We start from the raw sequence: 22,443 nt of genomic DNA, 5'->3' as shown, positions 1-22,443 counted from the left end.
CGCGAGCGCCCAAGGTAAGCGTGGTCCCCGCCGGTCCCGGGCGGGGGGAGCGGGCGGCGCGGCTCGCGCGCCTCCGCTCCCCGGCGAGCCCGGGTGGGCTGGGAGGGAGGCCTGCGGGGAGTCTGCCGCGCGGAAGGGATGCGAGCCGCGGTGGTGGCGCTGCCGGCGCGCGGCCCGGCCCGGGGCTGCCGCTGGTGCGGGGACGGAAGCTGGGGTGGGGGCGTCTGCTTGCCGGGGCGGAGGGACTGGGATGTGGTTGGGGCTGCTGACGACTTTCGTCACATTGAGGCCTGGGTGGCTGGTGTGAGACACCCCTCCCTGCCCACCCGCTCCCCCTGCCGCCCTCAGCCTGCCTGCTCCTCTCGAGCTTTGCTTGTAGCCACCGTACTTTGCAAGCCAGAGCTTGAAAGAAAAAACAGAATTCGGAATCCTTTGCTAAGTCTTCAAGTCCCTTCTCCCGCTCCGATTGATTGATGTGTTTGGGTGGGTGCTGGGATCCCCGGGATTTCTGAAGTTTTGACCTTTTGGGGGTGGCTTGTGTCGGTGCATCTGTTTGCCCACCTCGGTGTATTTATTATTCGTGCCCATGCGAGGCAGCAGCAGAGGGTGCTTGGGTATTGTACACGGAACAGATTTCACTCCCCTCCGCAGGCAGTTCGCGAAGTGCGGCCGCCACGGCTGCCTTTGCTCTGCTGCTGATGTCCTTCCCTGATCATCCACCCTGCCTCCTCCCTCTACGGAGGGATTTTTCCCCCCCAACCTACTGTTTGTGTGAGAGAAGTCCCTGTGAGAGCTTAAGGGCTCTCATCTCCCATTCATTCCTCTTCTAAAGCCCTGAATTGGCTCAGGCACGTTGGTTAAATTTCAGGTGGCTTTCTTTGCTCCAGGAGTTACATGGTCAAAGATAAAAATATATGCCCAGAAACACGCATTCATCCTGAGTGATGACAAACACGGTTGGAGATAGAAGTGATTTGTTAGTAGGAAACCTACCTCTGTATGAGGTATCTTCCATCGCGTGTGGGTTAGGAAATTTGTTTTAAAATAGATCGTGCTTATGCTGTGTGTGGCTGGAAGACAGCCATAAGTTCAGCTATTGGAGCAACTCTGAAAGTGATACACCCTGATCATCCAGAACCTCTGTGAAGGCACACACGGGCTCTGACTCAGACGTCGGGAGGGGGGCTGACACACCATAGATTCCATGAAACACTTTTTTTTTTTTTTTTTTTTTGGTAAGGAAACACTATGGACTGTTTGGGGGAAGTGACACGTTCATTACACAGACAGATGTTATGAAAACCTCCCTACTCAAGGGGATGGACTCACCTTTCACCTAATAATAACCTTTGAGTTTGGTAGAGTTGGAATGTACCAGGGCAGAAGAAAATCATGGGTAGTACGGGTCTGGGCTATTTAGCTCTCCAGTGGGGAGATAGTGATGTTTTTGAAGGGTTTTTAAGTCCAAGATGCTCAATTTGGGGGGTTTTCTCCCCTTTTTCATACTTCCAGAGGTGGATTTTAGGACCAATAGAGTATGTTCTGGGTTGGCTGTTTGGAAAATAGGATTGAACAGACATGGAAACTAATGTAGATTAGATCGCCAGTTTTTGTTTTGCTCCTTGTGAAGTGGGAAGTGTCAGTGATAGGACATCTGAGTGTATTTATCTGTGTTAAACCTTTGCTGGGACCAGCACTTCACTGATCACAAAATGGAGCATTGAAATGTCACCTCCCCTCACAATTCCTGCTGGGCAGACAGGGTTCAGATTCGGCTCTGGAGGGCCATTGGGAAAAGCAACGAAGGCAAGCAAACTTAGCTCTCAGATGAGCCGATGCCTGAGGAAGAGTGCCTGCTTTTGTGTCAGGCGTATCTCCATCAGAACATATATCCTAAGAAAAATGGCCCTGGGTTGGTGGAGAGGTCTTATATCCAATGTTGAAAGTTCATCCTGGGAGAACCCTGAGGGTCTAGCTTCCTTCTTCAGCATTTTTACTCTTGGAGAGAACTGATCATTTGTTTTCTTGGCTCGTACTTTCTTCATCACCCCTTTCTCCCTGTTTCATTTTATCATCTAACATGGATTTCTGGGAATTAATAGCCCACTGTTTGCAGTGGTTTGAGCTTCTTGAAGAGTCACAGTGTGCGAATCAAGAGCTTGTTCGTTAATTGGCACTACTTGCTCTAACCGATTCAAAAATCCTACCGAGGAGGAAGGTGGTTTGCCCGATTATGAGTATCATTTCCAGGTGCCTCAGCATTGTGTCGGATTTTCCACCAGGCAAGCCTTGACAAACATTTTGAGTGGTTTCCTCCAGGCTCTTCATGGCTGGCCCCCTTTCTCCTGGGGCCTCAGGAGAGAGAGAGAGAGAGAGAGAGAGAGAGAGAGAGTCATGGCACCTCTCATGAGGTCAGGAGAGGAAGGAGACGGCAGGGACTCGCTCATGGAGGGCCCTAAGTGTGATGAATAGCACTAGCTTCTTCACTTGAACTTACCAGTACAACTTGGTGCTAAGGCACAAACAAGTGCATTTTGGGCCATTTTATGGTCCTTCTTTGGAATTTTAGAAGTCCCATAGCATGGGAGAAATCAGTGTTGTGATTAAGTTCTTGTTAAAACATGAAAAGCAGATTGCAATAGACTAGGTATAAAATACTGCTTAGGAAACTAAAGACAGGGATAGGGCCTGTCTGCAGGGAGAATTGCAACACTGAACCTGTATTTTAGAAACTGGTGACAGTTGTGACTTTAAGAGATCATAATTCAAGGGCTTATCGAAAGTGGCATGTAAATTACATATGTACATATTTTTAAAGTAAGCAATTATTTAGCTTGACTATCTCAGTTCTGAAGTTTAATTTTACAAGTTACAGTTGCAACAAGAAACAACTTGACATGCTCTGGTTATGCAATCATGACAAGAGTGGTTGGATGTAAGCTGGGCTAGGAGGAACGTAGAAAGGAGCACCCAGCCGCATCCCCAGTCAGCAGGTATTAAGAAGTTCCTTTCGTTTTTTTTTTTTTTTAATTTATTTTTTTATTTTTTTAATGGAATGTGTTCCTGGAAAATAGATTTCCTGGGTTGTAGGCCTGTCCCGGAATGTAAAGACAGACTACCTTCTCTTGTGAAAGGAGAGGTAGCTCCCCCAATCTGAAATGGAAATTCGGAAGAGTAATTGCCCAAGCGACTGGAAGGCAGGCGGCTTTGGTCATCTTTGCAACCCCCACGGCAACCCCCGTGGTAGCTGGCCCACTCACTACCTTGTACTTGGAAGTTACTCAGTGACTGATTGAATTGAATTGAATTAACCTAATTAGTTAAGGTCCGTAATGTGTCAAAAAACTCCTTGGAAATACATTAGCTGCGGACTTCCATTTTAATAAATCACTATGATAGCCTATTAAGAGCTCCATATTCTGCCTCAGGTAGGATTTTTTTAGTTGTTGAAGAGTATTCGACAGGCCAGAAAACATACCAGATTACTGGATTTTCTAGTCAGGGGCATGTTGATTTGGATTATATGTAATATCCATCTTTGACAAATATTTCTTCACTCAATAGTGTGAAGTGTGACTGCGGTCTTTATCTCTTTGTCCAAGGGGTTCAGTGAGTAACAGCGCCTCATACTGAAAGGGTGCCTTACTGTTTTCAGAGTCCTTTCACGTATCTTGTACCTTGTCTTACCGGACTTTGTGCTGGAGCCATAGCACTTAGGGTTTCCTGTGCTGGAATCTCTCCCAGAACGTGCCTGGATCTAGGAGTGGGGGAGAGGGTCTGGGGAGACTCAGGTAGCCCCACCTCTTGGTTTACCAGATTTTTCCAAGGGAGGCAGTAATCAATAGTCACTGCTGCTCCTTCTAAAATACCTTAAAATGGGGAAAGTGGAGACCTGCCTCCTGCAGTGAGCTCCCCAGGCCGCTAGCGTCCCTTGACTCTGCCTCTGTTCTCCTCCGGCTGCCTGTTAACCTTGCTCCTTTGCCAAATGTCCCTTTCACCTTTCTGTCCTTTAGGGAGTGTTAACATGGCTTCCCGTCCCACAGATTTTCACCCATACGCTCTCTTGCTTCTTACCCTTCCACCTTACTTTTGCCTGCGAGACTTGGGTATTTTGTATTTGAACAATCACTTTTCCAGTGTTTTAACCCGATCCCCAGGCCCACTTTCTCCTTGACTCCTCCCACCTCTGCTCAAGCTTAGACTTCTGGCATCCAGGGTGCTGTCGTCCTTCTGCCCTCGGGGCCCCTCTACCTTGTCCTACTTTGCCCTACATCTTCCTTATTAATCCCACCCACTTCTCTCCATCAAGCCTTTAGATCTTCCAGCAGGTTCCTGCCTGTGCCTGTTTCACAGGCTCATGCCATCTTAGTGAATGCATTTATAGCATTCATGAGTTCAAGTCCACATGGGATCAGAGCACCCCCGAGTTTAGGGATCTTTTTGCCTTTGTGTTCAATTTTGACTTCACTATATTTTGGATTTTGTGAGGTTCTTAGGCCATTTAATAATAGCTGAGGTACTTTGCGTCTTCACTTAGCTATTTTTTTATTTTTTTTTTTTTAATTTATTTAATGTTTTTATTTATTTTTGAGAGAGACAGAGACAGAATGCAAGTGGGTTAGGGGCAGAGAGAGAGAGACACACACAGAATCTGAAGCAGGCTCCAGGCTCTGAGCTGTCAGCACAGAGCCCGAGGCGGGGCTTGAACTCATGAGCTGTGAGATCATGACCTGAGCTGAAGTCAGACGCTCAACCGACTGAGCCACCCAGGCGCCCCTTCACTTAGCTATTATATCCTGTGTTGGATAATAAAGGACCATCTCAGTGATGACTGTTATTTTTCAAGATGTGGATAACAAATCTTGAAAAGCATTTCAGAGATTTTCTTCATGGCACCATTGAAAGGTGTTGCTGCGTACCAAAATCTGTTTACTGATGACAGAAGTAGAATGGCTTGTTTCATGTCATCCTCATTACTTGTTTTTTTCTCCTTTGGTTAAATAAACATTACTGTAAATTGAACCAACTTTTTGCTCATCTGTTATGGTTTTACTGCTCTCCATGAAAATTTTACAAGCTTACAGGACACATTTATGCCAAGTAAGGATTCTTTAGCAAAGACCTGATGCTGTTGGTTCTCCCCGTACGTTTGTAGCCTACGTCAGCCCCATCAGTAGGGAGTCAGTGGGAGAAAAAGTATTAATGGGGACAACTACTAGGAAAACATATCCTATTGACTCATTGCATACATAGTTGGGTTGGTCTTTTTATAAAACTGTACTTCACAAGTAGGTCCAACACTAGTTATGCAATATCCTGAGTGCTCTAGGGCTTTGGAAGAAGGTGCTTTAAAGCAGAGCAGGAAAAATGGTAAGAATTCCCTGTCGGTGATAGACCTGTGTGTTGCTGGACTGTGATGGATACTGCAGTAGTTTTAGTGTTACTTCACTGATAAACCCTGTGTTAGGACATACTCCCTCCCCACTCGGTGACTCACATGGTCTTTCCCACCTGAGCTGGGTAGGGAGGAGGTCATGAGAAGTTTAGTCTTTCCTGGAGTGTGGGGACCTTTTTCATTCCAGTCGTCACAGATGCTAGAGTGTATGACAGCTACTCCTGAACCCGGGTTGATAAGGAAGGAGGTCCGTATATGGGTTTTTTACAGTGCAGTGGAACCCCCCTCTATTGACACGATTTCTAAATTTTTTTAATGTTTATTTATTTTTGAGAGAGAGAGGGAGAGACAGAGCGTGTGCAGGGGGAGGGGCAGAGAGAGAGGGAGATGCAGAATTCGAAGTAGGCTCTGGGCTTTGAGCTCCGAGCTGTCAGCCAAGAACCTGATGCGGGGCTTGAGCCCACAAACCGTGAGATCATGAGCTGAGCCGAAGTCGGACGCTTAACCGACTGGGCCACCCAGGCACCCCGACACTACTAGTTTTAAACCGAGAAGATTGAAAGGCCAGGTGTGGAGCAAGGAGATGCTGCATGCTGCCAGGCTGTGGCTTGCAGAGAACTTTTCAAAGACACAGATAGTTAATACATGCCAAGAGGTGACTTCAGCAGTTCTGTCTGAACGTTCTGCCAGAAGCAATTTCCCTAAAATAATTTTGTAACAGTTCTTACAGTGAAAAGGTTATACAGGAATAAGCAACATGTATCTCATTATATGTTTTAGAAAGATACTATTACTATTTTGATGAAGGGGATGAGAATCCAGGAACCTCTTTGAGTCACTTAGTATTTGCTGAAAATTCAGATGTTCTGGTTTCTGTGCCAGGCCTTCATGGCAGTATAGATAGAGCTCTGAAAACAAATCTTCTGCTTATCGTTGGTGGCCTCCCTAGCACCCTCCCCAACACTGCCTTGAGATCTCAGGTCTCAGATCAGATCCTGTCTCTGACCCTTTGCTGACCATAAGAGACCCTCCTCCTTTGCCTTCCGTGAATGCTCATAGCACTTACTTGATGTTTGTTTGTTTCTGTATTAGTTTTGATTTGCATTAATGTGTTTTTTGTCACCCCACCCAGTTATAAGATCTCTCGTGCCCCCTGGGCATGTATTATGCTAAGCGAGTGGCTGTTGGTTGGTTGACAGCTGGTCATTGGTTTGAAGCTCAGAATTTTTCTCTGTGGAGACCTTGCTCCCATTCAAAACCCTCTTTAACCAAATGAGGAAGTATAGTGTGGGATGAGAAAAGATAATGGGAATTTTTAAATTCGTGTGTTGGCCAAGATTAAGGCATGTAATCTTTCTTACTCAGATAATTTATTAAACAAACATTTGCTTTTGTTGATGACGCTTCGTGTCATCCCGTGCCTGGCACTGGAGAGATGCTGGAGATACAGATAAAAAGGCCTGGCCTTGCCTTTGTGGACTCCTCAGACCAGCGTGTGAATTGACATGCAAACACATGACATGTGGTAAACGGACACTGCTTTGTGAGGTGAGGGAACAAAGGAGCGGATTCTCTCTAGAGGTAGGCTGACCATGTTCCCTGGGACAGCCCTGGACTGTGCCTGGTGTTCAACTTAGGTTTTTTTTGTTTTTTGTTTTTTTTGGGGTTTTTTTTTGTTTTGTTTTTTTTTTAGAGAGAGAGAAGGCACAATTGAGCAAGGGGCAGAGAGAGAGAGGGAGAATCCCACGAGCGGCAGAGAGAGAAAAAGAGGGAGAGAGAAAAGTGAGGCTTACCCAAAGCGGGGCTTATGCTCACCTGAAGCAGGACTCAAGCTCACCTGATGTGGAACTCGAACTCACACACCGTGAGATCATGACCTGGACCGAAATCAGATGCTTAATGACTGAGCCACCTAGGCGCCCTCAACATAGGTCTTAATATACCCCTTTGGCACTTAAAAGTCTCCCAGTTTTTACTCTCAGATGGTACTCCTAGATGGTAAATCATGTGATTCCCCAACATAGAGAAGGCTTCATAGTTGGGATGACACTCAGAAGCTACACAAGAGTCCTCTAGGGTATTGTTTACATTTCTAAAAATATCGAGGGCGGCTAACGTTGTCTTTCTAACTATTTTTTTCACATTACTGTGGATTCACAGACTATTTCACAGACTGGCATATGGGGATAAAGGGGTTTATGGGCAAAGGGAAGATGAAGTAGGGTATTTCGGGCAGAAGACACCATGCATCATGTGGAGACGTATGGATGTGGGTCCTCAAGGCTGGGCTTTCCACATGTGATGGAACACAGTGGGAGATGAGGCTGTGTGGTTCCTCAGCCTCATGGTAGAGAGTTTGGACTTATTGCCCAAAATATAAGCAGTGAGAAGCATTGAAAGATTGTAAACAGGGGAGAGACATCACTGGCATGATAGATAGTTTCTTCCAAGTGTGGGTAAGAGACTAGAGGGGAACAGACTGGAGTCAGAGCAGAGGAACTCCAGTCCTAACTGGGTGAGAGCTGATGGGCACTGAATTAATGCCTGAATATGGAAAAGAAGGACAGGCAGGAAAGGCATTTAGGAAGCAAGATTGGTGGGACCTGGTGACAAATTGGGACTGGAGAGTGAAGAAAGGGGTAATGAATAATTACAAAATTTCTGGATGGGTAGTTCTGTCTTTTACTGCGATGAGGAGTTCATGCATTGAGAGGAAAGATTATTAACTCAGTTTGGAGTATGTTGAGTTTTAGGTGCTTATATGCTTTTAGATGGAGATATACTGAAATTCTGGTCTAGATTTCAGAGGAGAGATTTGGGGCAGAATTAGGGTTTGATCTCAGTCATCATTTCTTAGGGAATTATTCCCTGGCCTCCATGATGAGGTTAGATCCCTCTAGTGTCCCTCTCTCTCTCTCTCTCTCTTTTAAGTAATTTATTTATTTTGAGGGGTGGGGAGGGGGAGAAGAGCCCGTATGAAAGAGGGAGAGGCAAAAAGGGAGAGAGAGAACCCCAGCTCCCTGCTGTCAGCATAGAGCCTGATGCAAGGCTCAATCTCATGAACCATGAGATCATGAGCTGAGCTGAAATCAAGAGTCAGATGCTTAATTGACGAAGCCTCCGAGGGGCCCCTCCTCTATTCTGTCTTCTAACTGCACCATACACCTTGCCTGCATATACTTACCACAATCTTTGTGATTCTTCATTACCCACCTCCACCCCCCAATGGAGGGTGGATGCCCATTTACCACGAAGGTAAAAGTATATCTGTTTTTAATTCTCTTGTATCCCCATGACAACTACCACACAATTGGTGCCTAGCATGTATTTGTTGAATGAATGAATGAATGAATGAGAGAATCTTTGTAAATTTGGTAGTTGAAGCTATGTGGCTTGGCATGAGATTGCCCAGGGAAAGTAGAAGAAAACACTAATCTTTAGGGCTGTGATGGAAAAAGGAGAGTGAAAGAGAATGAACAGAGCAAGAGAATCAGCATGTGGTCAGAATGGTCCAGTGAAGAAGCAAAAGAATATAGAAATAGAAATAATAGAATAGAAATAGAAATAATAGAATAGAAAACAAGAGGTTTTCTCAGAATTTGGAATTCTGTTGTTAAATAAAAGTGGAAATGTTTACCTTATGGGAGATGTCAAGATATGGGTACTTTGCTTTGTAATGTCATGTTAGCTTGTGCTGCATGCAGTTTGATGTTTTACCACTTTGGTCATTTTATATATTGGGATTCTGGGGTTTGCTTTATATAATTTATACTGGCATCTGATGTACTAAAATTTGAGGCCATATTTTGGGAGGATGATGAAATAGTGCAGTGTTTAATCATTGTGAATTTATGAGTGTGCACATTGATTTAAGGGGGTTCAAATACTTGAGTGTTTACATTCCACTTGATGAGGAACCATTAACAGTTAAAGATGCATTAAGTTATAACATTGTAACAAAGGATGGCTAATTGATCCTACAAGCTTGAGTAGCAATGTCATTAAAGCTTTGTCTTATAAATAAGAGGCTCTTATCGTGGGGTCTGATTTTTACTTGTTTTCAGTCTCTACTGAAAGACTCAGGGTGGAGATGGGTGAGGGATCAGGGCACTGGAAAGAGGGAGGGCTTTGAATTCAGCACATTCTATCCCAGTTCTACCACCCCTTAACTCTAGCTTCATGATCTTGAATAACAATGGCAATAATTGACAGTAGTAATAATAAAAGCTGACATGTATGGAGTAGCTCACTCTGTGCCTGGGTACTGTGCTAAGTACATTATATGCATTCATGTACTTCTTTAATGCTTGCGACAGCCTTATGAGGAACTTTCTACCTTTACCTCTACTTTGTGGATGAGGAAGAACTGAGGCTCAGGGACTTTTTTTCTTTTCTTTATTTATTTTCTTTTTAATTTTTTTTATTTTGAGAGAGTGTGCACGCAAGCAGGGCGGGGGGGGGGGGGGGTGGGGGCAGAGAGAGAGAGAGAGAGAGAGAGAGAGAGAGAGAAAATCCCAAGCAGGCTCTATTCTCAGTGTGGAGCCTGTTGCCGGGCTCAATCTCATGACTGCAAGGACCTGAGCCGAAATCAACAGGCAGATGCTTAACCGACTGAGCTACCCAGGCGCCCCCAAAGATACCTGTATCTTTATAGACTCCCTTTTTCTATGTTTCCCCTCTTCTGAGAAGCTTCTTTCCTGGCAGTTTATTTGTTGAAGAAACAGGGATTTGTCCCATAGGAGTTCCTGCATTCTGTAGTTTGCTGATTGCATCTTCTTTCTTGGTGCTCTTGACTTTATTTTCCTGTTTCTCTTATTTGCTGTAAACCGGTAGTTTGATCTAGACTGGAAGCTCGATCAGATAGTTTGACAAGGGGACGTCACAGAAAGTGTGATGTGCTTCCTGGTATGGCGCTTCAGGAGGCACATGTGCCTTCTTGTTTCTTCTTTTAGGAAAGCAGTGGATTTAGGTGTTGTCAGCCTGATCTCCATTATCAAGTTTCCCCATCAAGAACCATTGATGGTCATCGTCTAGATACGTTGTTTCAGTAAAGGTTGGAAAAATGATGATATTCTGCCATCCGGTCTACACTTGTTAGCTGGAGTTTTCCTATCAAGAAGAAATGAGCCATATCAGTTATTTGGTTGCCTCACAGTATAGCTTATATGGGAAAATTAATGCTTGGTTTTATTCCCTCATTTTAAGTAATATTCAGAATCATGCCTTCATTTTCTAGAAGAAGAAAGATTTTTTTTTTTAAGTATTCTGAACTCGTGGACTTTAATACAGTTTATGTGTTTCCATCCCTTGCAGTTATTTCTTTCAAAGCTTGAATTATCTTTGGCACATGGAAGACTTTTTAAATTGGCTTCTGATTTTTTTTTTGACATGACTGTAGTGGTTTTTGGTGATAGTTTTCCTTGCTAGTATAACAAGATATGTCAGACTTACCTAGTACACTTTCTATTTCAGATTGCTTTTAGTGGTACATGGTATTTAGAGACCACAGTCCAGGTGTTAGGAGTTCTCATTACCTCTGGGCAGGTCATTGTTCAATGGATAGAGTTATGGAAATAAACATATGTGTATGTATAGGTGTGTGTTTGTGTACGTGTGTATGTGTGACATATGTGACATGCCCTATTATTCCTATTTAATATAAGCAAACATCTTCATTTCCCTCCTCTTAGAAAAAAAGTGGCATATTATAGTTCTGCACCTTGCTTTTTGCATTTAATACTGTATTTTAGAGATCACTCTGGAGCCATATGTAAAGTTTTTCATTGTATTTTACAACTGCAGAGACTCTATTGTGTAAATATACCAAACTTTATTCATTTGAGTATATGGTTGTTCTGGTCTTTTGCTCTTACATTGTAGTAAGAATGATTGTTTTTGTTGGTGGAGGTTTATTTGCAAATCAAACATAAAGCCTAGACTAAAACATGATTTTTCCTTAACTAAACGGATAGGTGAATGGACAGTGCTGGCAATTTTTTCCCCTGCTTATCATTTGTGTTTTATCTCTGATTATGTTTTCTTTTTCTTTTTTAAAAAGTTTTTTATTCACGTAATCTCTGTATTCAACATGGGGCTTGAACTCATGACCATGGAATTAAGTAACCTGCTCTTCTGATTGAGTCAGCCATGCATCCCAGACTGTGTGTTTTATTTTTTAATGTTTTTTTTTTTTTTTTTTTTGAGAGACAGCCTGTGTACCAGAGTGGGAAGACACAGAGAGAGAGAGGGGGCCAGAGGATCCAAAGCGGGTTCCATGCTGACAGTAGGGAGCCCAATGTGAGGCTCGAATTCGTGAACTGTGAGATCATGACCTGAGCCACCCAGGTGCCGCAGATTATGTTTTTTTAATGTAAATTTTTTCTTTGATGTAGTCAGTTTTATTAGTCTTTCTTTTATTGCCTCTTGGATTTGAATGATGATGCAGAAAAAAAATTTTCTAGAAGCCACATATGAACATTTTTAGTAGCCACATTAAAGAAAGTAAAAAGAGGGGCGCCTGGGTGGCGCAGTCGGTTAAGCGTCCGACTTCAGCCAGGTCACGATCTCGCGGTCCGTGAGTTCGAGCCCCGCGTCAGGCTCTGGGCTGATGGCTCGGAGCCTGGAGCCTGTTTCCGATTCTGTGTCTCCCTCTCTCTCTGCCCCTCCCCCGTTCATGCTCTGTCTCTCTCTGTCCCAAAAATAAATAAAAAACATTAAAAAAAAAATTAAAAAAAAAAAAAAAAAAAAAGAAAGTAAAAAGAAACAGGTGAAATGAATTTAATAATATATTTTATTTAATCAAATATATCAAAAATATCATCACCTCAATAACTAATCAGTATTTTTAAATTATTATTTTTATTTATTTATTTATTTATTTATTTTTAACATTTATTTACTTTTGAGAGACAGCATGAGCTGGGGAGAGGCAGAGAGAGAGGGAGACCCAGAATCTGAAGCAGGCTCCAGGCTCCAGACTCCAAGCTGTCAGCACAGAGCCTGACGTGGGGCTTGAACTCACAAGCTGTGAGATCATGACCTGAGTTGAAGTAGGACGCCTAAGCGACTGAGCCACCCAGGAGCCCCAGTATTTTTAAATTATTAATGAGAGGAAGGGAGGCAAACCACGAGAGAGTCTTAAATACAGAGAACAAACTGAAGGTGGATTGCGGGGTGGGGGAGAGGGGAAAATGGGTGATGGGCATTGAGGAGGGCACTTGTTGGGATGAGCACTGGGTGTTGTATGTAAGCCAATTTGACAATAAATCATATTCATAAAAATAAATTATTAATGCGATATTTTACTTTTTTTTCCATGCTAATTTTTCAAGAACTGATGTGTGTTTTATCCTATTGTACACTTCAGTTTGGTGACTAAAGTTTCATAATCAGTACTTGATTTAGACTTCATAAAATATGCTTTTGGAAAAGCAAATTCACATAACCGGGTTGTTCCAAACGTACATGAAAATTATCCAATAACTGAGTTAAGTATTTTAAAATTTCAATTTAAGTTAATTAAAATAGATTAAACTGCCAGTTTAGTTCCTCAGTCACAGTTAACCACATTTCAAGTGCTTAGTAGCCACATGTGGATAATGACTAACCTGTTGGACATCCATATTTTCTTTTAGTACTTGTGTGGTTTTATCATTAACATTTCAGTCTGTGACAACCTATTTGGGATTTATTTTGTTGTATGGGGAATGGATCTAATTTTCTCGTTTTCTACATGGCTCTCTAGATATCAAAACCCACTTTATTAGAAGTCCCATCTTTTTCCCACTGATTTGAGATGTGCCCCTATCATACACTTAATTTTCGTAAGTATTTAATTGGCTGTCTTTCTGCATTTTCTATTCTGTTCAATTGATCTGTCCCTTCATGTTCCAGTACCCTACTGTTTTACTCATAGAGGTGGTTTAATAGGTTTTAACATTAAAGCCACGATGAGTTACCATTTCATCCCTACCAGATTGTATCTGTCACCGTGAATCACTGTGCAAGGATATGGAGCAGAGAGAATACGCATATGATGCTGGTGGCCGTATAAACTGGTGTAATGATTTTGGAATGAAGTTTGGGATACCTTGTAAAATGGTCCCCTGATCCTGTTAGTCTTTAGGGTAGCAGAACAAATTGCAGGCCTGGAGCGGGAACTGTTTTGTCTCATGACTTTAGTTTGTCATTCTGAGATGATATTTTATATAAGTAGGGTTGTGAAGAACATTGGGAAACATGGCCTCAGAGAAACTCTTACACGTCTGCCGGAAAGGTCGCAGCAATGCTATTCACAACAGTAAAATACTGAAATATGTCTACAGGCCTGTTGACGGTATATTGAAAAAGGAAATTGTGATACATATATCATAAACAGCAGTGAGGGTAGCTGACAACTGTGTGTATCAACAGGGAAGAATCTCATAAGCATGATGTTGAGTGGAAAAGCAAGATAGAAGATAATATAGTGTGATTCCATTCATGTACAATTCCAAAAATGCTAAACTAAAGCGATACATTGTTTAAGGATTGACTCATATACGGGAAGATTATAAAAAAGAGCAAGGGAGCAGTGATTCCTTCCTAGGGGTGAAAAATAGGGTGTGATTAGGAATGGCTCCACCTGGGACTTCCAAGGTCCTTGTAATATTCTACAGGTAGGTAATAGAGACGTTCATTTTGCTTTTATACATTGAGTTGTGCATGTGTTACGTGGCTGTTTCATCACAAAAGAGAAGGAAAACAACAGCAAAAGTCCAAACCCAGGAATAGGCTAGATTACGCAGAGCTCAAGTAATTAAATTGACACCTGAGAAAAGCTGCTGTTAGATATGAAGCACTTGGCTTTGTTCATTTCTTATTTAGTGACAGTGACTTTTTTTTTTTTTTAAGACAGAAATTTGCTTTTCATGTCTGGGTCAGGCATCAAGAAATATGTTCTTACGTTCTTGTGTGGAGTACATACACGAGTGACTGTTAGTTATATCTCCAGGCACAACTACTGACAGAGTCATGGGTTCGTTGACATTTAAGTAATTTTTTTTAACCACTTATGCAAAATATCCTCATGGCCAATTCTAAACTATATTCAGAGAGAGATGATTTTTGAAGGGATAGCATCATGAATAGGAAACATTAACTAAGCATATGCTGTATGCCAGATGCAGTGTCTACATGAACTCATTTAATCTAGGTGATAGTCCCATGAAGAATTACATATGGACTTCATGTTAATGATGAATAAACTGACACTCAGAGAGGTTAAGCCACACAGAAGATTGCATGATGTCAAAAAGTCAATAGGAAGTACATGATGGAGTTTTCATGAAGGTTCGTCTGGCCACAAATCCCATGTTCCCAACTTCTGTTCCAGAGTATCTTTTTGAGAACTCCAGGTGCTAATCTGTCCTTTTGCTCAATGGTGGCCCACCCCCAAAAAGTTAGTATTTAAAAAAAAATTTTTTTAACGTTTATTTATTATTGAGAGACAGACACAGAGCATGAGAAGGGGAGGGGCTGAGAGACAGAGAGACACAGAATCTGAAGCAGGCTCCAGACTCTGAGCTGTCAGCACAGAGCCCGACGCGGGGCTCGAACTCACAAACCGTGAAATCGTGACCTGAGCCGAAGTTGGACGCTTAACTGGAGCCACCCAGGTGCCCCAAAGAGTTATTAGTATTTTTAAACCGTTAAAATTTCAGAGAGAAAAACCTTGAATCCATTGTGGCAGCTCTTCACAATGTCTATGTGAATTTTTGACGTGTGTTAAAGTTTGCTCCTCTTTGGTGGCTTTAAGCAGTTGCTCTCTCCCCCTGTGATGTGTCCTTTCAGAGACTTGATGGCCTTAAAGGGTTTGACTGAGCAATGGGACACCTGCTGGGGTGGATTCTGTTTGTTTCCTGATTTGAAGCCTCTCCTAGTTTTCCATTCTTAGGATTAGGCTGCACCCTGAAACCGTCTCGACTATGCCTGTGCAAAACCTTTGCAGCCCATCTTCCCTTCTGAGGCTGAGACTGAGATTATATGTATCTATTTCTTCAACTTGTCAAAATTTTACAACCTTTTTTTCCCCTTGGTTTTGCCTTAGATGTCCCAAATTGTAATGTCAGCAAACGAAGCTCATTCCCTAGTGATTTATCTGAGTCTACTTGGCATGGTCTGATCAGACCCAGCGCTAATAATTATTATTAGGCTTTTCAAGTTTGCCTTCAAAATCCCCCCATTGCTACAACCTCTTCTTTCCACTGGTATTTTCATGAGCAAACACAGCTGATGAAGGGGATAGGGTGGGAAGGAACATTCAAATGAACATTTGGTTGCTAGGGAACCTGGCTTACTCAGGATTTGTGACTTCCCAAAATGATGTAGACGTTATGGCAGAGCTACTTGAGATCTCTGTCCTCTTCAGGTTAGTGTGCCTTCAGCTTGGGAGCCAACCAAAGCTCCCAAAGCTGCTGGGCTTCTTCTGTGAGGGCTGTTAGACTTGCTGTCTTGTGGGAGTGTATGTGGCGAAAAACTTTTTTCTAATCAAAATGAGAAGGTCAGTGTAAAGTGAAGATGGCTAATCCCCAGCTCATCTTGCAATCTGTAGATGTGTGTGTGCCTTTCCAAGCCCTAGGAAGATAGTTGCTTTTTTTATAATACTGAAGCTATCTTTACATATTTCTTCTATTTTCATTACATTTGAGTCTCCACCAAGTTTGCTTTAGCTTCTAATGTCAAGAAAAATACTTTCCCTTCATATGATCTCAAACAAGAGTTTTATGATTCTCTGTGTGAAGATAAAACCTCTTGCAACTGTTTTGGTTTTTTACTTTTTATTATAATAGCTCGGGCTAACCCAGGTTTCAAAGGAACCAGATAGAATTAAATAAACTCCCATGATTAGCAAAAAAGTAATATGAATATATCCAGAAATGAAATGGCATGTGAGATTCATATTTGTTTTCCATCACTTGTTTAGATCTTGTAATAATGATCTTGAGGGCTCTTTTTTGGCATATCTGGTGTTTTTGCTATAAGCTTCGTTGCTGCAAGCATTTTCACTGCAAACATTTTTGCCAGATAATTGGCCATAAGCAAGTTGTGCCATAAAAGAATCACATACAAAAAAAGAGGGACATTCATTAAAAAGGACATAGTGAAACATAAAAAATGAGTAACAAGGTTAGAAAGACTTTACTGCGAGATACAAAATGTTTGAATACACTCAAAATGTATAGTACTGATTCACAGCAGTGCTGTGCAAATGACTGATTTTTTTTGTGTGTGTTTTTTGGCGAATTGTACTTAGGCCCTTATCTTCAAAGTCTTTTGTATATAATTTCTTTTTGGCTTGTTGATTGATCTTCTCATTCAGCATCACACTTTTCCTTTTTTTGCTAATATGACTTCCTTCGTTAAGAAATGTCTGTTTCCGGGGCGCCTGGGTGGCGCAGTCGGTTAAGTGTCCGACTTCAGCCAGGTCACGATCTCGCGGTCCGTGAGTTCGAGCCCCGCGTCAGGCTCTGGGCTGATGGCTCGGAGCCTGGAGCCTGTTTCCGATTCTGTGTCTCCCTCTCTCTCTGCCCCTCCCCCGTTCATGCTCTGTCTCTCTCTCTGTCCCAAAAATAAATAAAAAACGTTGAAAAAAAATTAAAAAAAAAAAGAAATGTCTGTTTCCAAATACTAGGATATATATTTGTAAATGACCTTTTGTTGTACCGTGATGAAAACCTACACTGTTTGTTCTTGGCATCTTGTCATATGTCCGTTGATAGAGGTTCCAAAGTTCCATGGGAAATGTGTGTCCCAAACTCTGTGCCACTGTTGAGACCACAGTGAGGGTTAAGATTTATATAATATCAAAATGGGAGTACTGCGTTAATGGAGAAATGAAACCACACTGTCAGCCAGTCGATGAAAGCAACAGACTGTCAGACCACACTGTCAACTGGTTATTTTTTTTATCTTTTACACAGAGTTGCCTTACGGCCAATTGGCTGTGCAGCAAAAATGCTCGCGTCAGAGACAGGTTTACAGCCAAACTACCTAGGATTCTTCTTGGGATCTCACATGTTGTCCACCAAAAAAATGGGATTAGAGTGAGGGTTGAGGGGTAATGACCTTGGAAAAGCAGAAAAAGAACCCCTGGTATTGATGATCAAGTGTTGTGCATCGGAGAATAACCTACAGTAGAACGGGTGGAAGATCATTTGTTAAGTGACATGGAGGGATCTCAGAGTTCCGAGAGAAATGCAGGTAAATTCAGTTCAGTTGACACTGCTTGTCTTCTCCACACGTCCTGAAGATGACCTTGTAATTTACAGAAATACATTCAGTCCGGCCCCATACCACCCTGAGTGTGCCGGATCTCATCAGATCTTGGAAGCTAAGCAGGGTTGGGCCTCGTTCGTACTTGCACGGAAGACCACGCGATTGAATATAGAAATGCATTCAAACTGTGCTTTCCTGATTGCTCCTTTAAAGGACTGCTGACAAAGGACAGGAGCCTCACTCTGTTACATTGTGCTTTAGTGGGCCAGCTGCATGTGTATAAAGAGTCAAGGGAAGAGATTAAGTGGCCTTTTTCCCTCGCCACACTGTCCCCTACCCCTCTTTCTTTATGAAATTGAGTCTTTGATGTGAACTGTGACTGAGACATATGTCTAAAATGAGTGAGGAAAATTAAGTCGGTACCTAAATGGTATTTCCCATAATTGAATGAATGAATATACAACTACATTTGGTGACATTTAATATGAAAAACGCAGAAAATCTCTCAGGTGAGATTAAAACGTCCCCCATGGGTCCCATCCGGTGCTGTGTCACCTCCGCTTAGCGCAGTGTGCACCGCAGTTCAGAAATCCACAAATGCCATTTTCCCTCTGAAGTAAATAAAATACATCAGCTTAGGTTATTTCAATAGCTCTTTTTTTTTTTAAGTGTATTTATTTTGAGAGAGAGAGAGCACGCATGAGAGAGCAAGTGAGGGAGTGGTAGAGAGTGAGCGAGAGAATCCCAAGCAGGCGCCGCACTGTCGGCTCAGAGCCCCATGCGGGGCTCGATCTCACAAACCCACGAGATCATGACCTGAGCCAAAATCAAGAGTCAAATGCTTAACTGACTGTGTCACTCGGGTGCCCCTCGATAGGTTTTCTATATCTCTTAACTGCTTACCTTTGAAGCAAAATGGGGTTTTTGTTTTGTTGTGTTGTGTTTTCCCTTAGGGCTGTAAGAAGGGACTGGGGCATTTAAGAAATGTGCCAGGTCTGTAGCAAATCATTGATGGCAGTTGGGATGCCACATGAACATTATGTTTGATGTAGGTGTTTATCTTTTTTTATCCCATGTAAAGAAGTCTAAAATAAAAAGTTACGTATCTTCATTGCGCTGGTAGTCATGGTGAGGTCATGATGAAGTCGTGGTGAAGAAGACCCAGGGTCTGGTTTTTGCATTGCATGGGCTTAGGGAGTGCCAGTGGATGTCGGATGGAGCAGGGGGTCGTCACCTTCCACTCTCAGGGGTCAGAAACCATCAGGTGACCTGTGAGGGGTCTGGGTTCTCATTTTCACATTTTACTAACCTGGCTCTAACTTTGTTACCTGAGATGATCATCACAAGAAAGAGCAGCAGTTGGAGAATTAATAACTCGATGATAATTATACGAGATTGGGCAGGTAAGAATGAGAAAAGTGTCAGGGTGCCTGGGTGGCTCAGTCGGTTAAGTGGCCGACCAGCTCAGGTCATGAGCTCATGGTTCGTGGGTTCGAGCCCCACGTTGAGCTCTGTGCTGACAGCTCAGAGCCTTGAGCCTGCTTCGGATTCTGTGTCTCCCTCTCTCTCTCTTCCTCCCTTGCTCGCACTGTCTCTCTCTCAAAAATAAATAAAGATTAAAAAAAAAAAAAAAAGAATGAGAAAAGTGTCCTAAATAGAAATTGTAGCCATTCAGTATTTTCTTGCTGAGTAGGTAGATGACTCAGTGCACTTGGTAATACCTTAAACTTGCTCTATTAAAACTGGAAAGTGTGTTAATATTGTAACATCGCAGTGGGCAGTGGGCAGTGGTTTATTTTTGTTGGTGGTAGTGTATTTGCAAGTCAAACATAAAGCCTGAGTTGAAACATTACTTTTCATTGCCTAGACGGACAGCTGAATGAACAGAGGAGGTGAGTATGTTTATTGTGCAGTAGCAGCCCTGGGTATGGTAATTTGTGCTTGTTGGCAAACCCTGCCTGCAAAGAGATTTTCTTCTGTGTCTCAATAGTGGGACCCATTCTATCAGTGGGAAAGCACTACTCTGCTGGACTTTTTATTGCCTTTTTTTTTTTTTTTTCCCATTCATCATTTATTATTCTGAATCCAGATCAACAAAGGGTTATTATTTGGGTCATTTGCTAGGGCCTGGAGCTTTGCTAAATTGAGCTATAAGTTAAAATGTTTATGATCAAGGAGAATTTTTATCTGTGTTAGGTATTTGTGAGGCATAAAGAATCCCAGATAAGCACTTAGAAATAGGGAACACTCACTGAGCCGCTAACCAGATAGAATGTGAAGGCATATACCCCCTGAAGGCTTTACTGTCCTTTGGGGATAGTCTGACCTTTGAAAAAGCTGTTGTAAGCCTGGTCAGGTTTCACCACCTTTTTTCTTGCATCCCAATCTGATGAAGTCTCATGCATAACAAAAATGGCAAATTAGGGTCCTTTTGTTTAGTTCTGACAATGCTCCATCAGAAAATTTTAGAACAAAGTCTGTGCCTTAATCACACAGCTGTTCTCACAGTGACCTAGGGTTTGGATATCAGCATTCTTTATATACTAGACTACTGAGAGTTACTTCAGCTGAGAGAGTGAAATATGGAGAGCTTCCAACATTTCTGTCTTCCATCCAGCATTTTTTTTTCATTCTTACTTGATTTTCAAAGAAAGTTTTCTTCACCTTGTTTTGTAGTGTTGGGATGACCTCAGGTCAGGACTTGGCTAACCTACTTGCTTGTAGTTTCTTTGTCCAGGTGAGTTTCAGAAATCTGCTCTGTTTGTGTTTTTCACTGAGTGGGCTCTTGTGTTGGAATTGATTCTGATCTTCAGCCTTTGTAGAAGGAAATCACCTCACACTATTGCAGAGGAAGTAAATGAAATGAGGTAGTAATGGAATGTAGGTGGAGTGTGGGGTGGGATGTGGGCTTTAGATGGTGATTGGCGGGGGGGGGGGGGGGGGGAGTTGCAGAAACCTGGGTGGCTCAGTCGGTTTAGCATCCGACTTTGACTCAGGTCGTGATCTCAAAGTTCGTGAGTTCAAACTCTACATTGGGCTTTCTGCTCTCAGCACAGAGCCTACTTCAGATCCTCCGTCTTCCTCTCTTTCTGTACCCCCCTCTCAAAAATAAATAAACATTAAAAAAAAAAAAAGATGGTGAATGGGAAAATGGTGGGTGTAGTGTAACACAACCCGCTTTCCAAGTGTCCGACTGGAACAAAGGGATTCTTCATGGATCTTGGTGAATTAAAGCAAAAAGAATAAGAAGAAAGTGAACTTTACCAAAGTAACTTAACTCTCTTGGTCATGAATTAATGGTTCTTTATAGACCACCAATTAATAACTCCTTGTGGTGTGAGGCCTTTGGTCCCCATGGCCTGCCCCTTCTTTATAGCTCACTGTCTACCAAGCACATTGCCTGGTTCATGGCAGGCCTCGACAAATGACAAATCATAGAGAATTGAATTAAATGTTGTGGTGACTCCAGGGGCTCTGGGTATTCATTGTTTCATTTCCCTTCTCTGTGGGTTGCTGAGTAATACCTTACTGTTTCTAAGCTATAGTGTCAGTTGGCTTTGCTCTTGTTTATGCCCTTTTCTCAAGCAGCACGGCAGAGTAGCTACTGCAGAAAAGAATCAAAACATTTATATAAATTTGTATAATGTCAGGGAAAGACATATATCACGATAGGGATAAAGTATGAAAAACTGGCAAACTTATGAGAAGTAAAAGTGATAGACTATGGAGAAGAAAGGATAGGGACAGTACGGAATTTAGTTTTTCAATATAATTGAAATGAGGTCTCCCTTCTTAAATTTTAAAATAGTATCTAATAAATATGCTGCAAGATTCTTCTTAAAGAATTTATTGTTCTGGTAAGCAAAAGAAAAGAAAAAGAACTGTAATAGATTAAAAAAAAAAAAACCCTGTGATTAGTTTGCTAATCTAGGAAATACGGCTTTCGAAGCAGTGTCCTGATAATTACGCCTATGTCTGGATAGGTAAGGATGTTTCAGGATATCAGAATTTGTCTTGGGAAGAGAAGTTATGCTAACTAAGACCAAGGAAGTGCTTTAGGTATGTATCTTGGATTTAATACTCTCATCATAATTTTTGAACATGTTGAATGATTTTGATCAAATTTTCAGCATCTCAAGAAATATCTTAGATTCACCCTTTGGTTTGGTGGGCAGTGTTGAAACAACAACCAAAGCCAGTTCATTTCCAGTGTATTTCTTTTTTTTTAATTTAATTTAATTTTTAAAATAGGTTTATTTATTTTTGACACAGAGATAGAGCATGAGTGGGGGAGGGGCAGAGAGTGAGGGAGACACAAAATCCAAAGCAGGCTCCAGGCTCTGAGCTGTCAGCACAGAGCCTGACATGGGGCTTGAACTCATAAACCACAAGATCATGACCTGAGCCGATGTCAGATGCTTAACTGACTGAGCCACCCAGGTGCCCCCCTTTCTTTTAAATTTTAGAGAGCAAGAGAGAGTGTGAACAGGGGAGAGGGGCAGTGGGAGAGACAGAATCTTAAGCAGGCTCCTTGCTTAGCATGGAGCCCAGGGCAGGGCTTGATCCCATGACCCTGGGATCATGACCTGAACAGAAGTCAAGAGTCAGGTGCTCAACCAACTGAGCCACCCAAGCACCCCCCATTTCCAGTGTATTTCTGTGCATTGAAATGAATTACAACAAATTTTATGTGGATGGAGGTGGCTAACGGTATATGGACAGTATTGAATGAAAACTTGTGATCAGTTTTCAGATTTTCTTTTAATATATACTGTGGATTAATTATATCTGAT

At 42.3% G+C, this 22,443-nt stretch overlaps 1 protein-coding gene across 1 annotated transcript in view; it reads left to right on the top strand.

The window, feature by feature from the left end:
- Nucleotides 1-22,443, top strand: part of C15H1orf21 (chromosome 15 C1orf21 homolog) — a 238,433-nt gene that overhangs the window by 122 nt on the left and 215,868 nt on the right. The window contains exon 1 of the mRNA XM_058701149.1: nt 1-14. This exon is cut by the window's left edge and continues 122 nt beyond it. The gene's annotated coding sequence lies outside the window, so the exon portion shown is untranslated. The remainder of the gene's footprint in view (nt 15-22,443) is intronic.

This window comes from Neofelis nebulosa, chromosome 15, assembly GCF_028018385.1.
Source record: "Neofelis nebulosa isolate mNeoNeb1 chromosome 15, mNeoNeb1.pri, whole genome shotgun sequence".
NCBI classification, from domain to species: Eukaryota; Metazoa; Chordata; class Mammalia; order Carnivora; family Felidae; genus Neofelis; species Neofelis nebulosa.
Note: the sequence above shows the minus strand (reverse complement) of the source record. Positions and strands in the feature narration are given on the sequence as shown.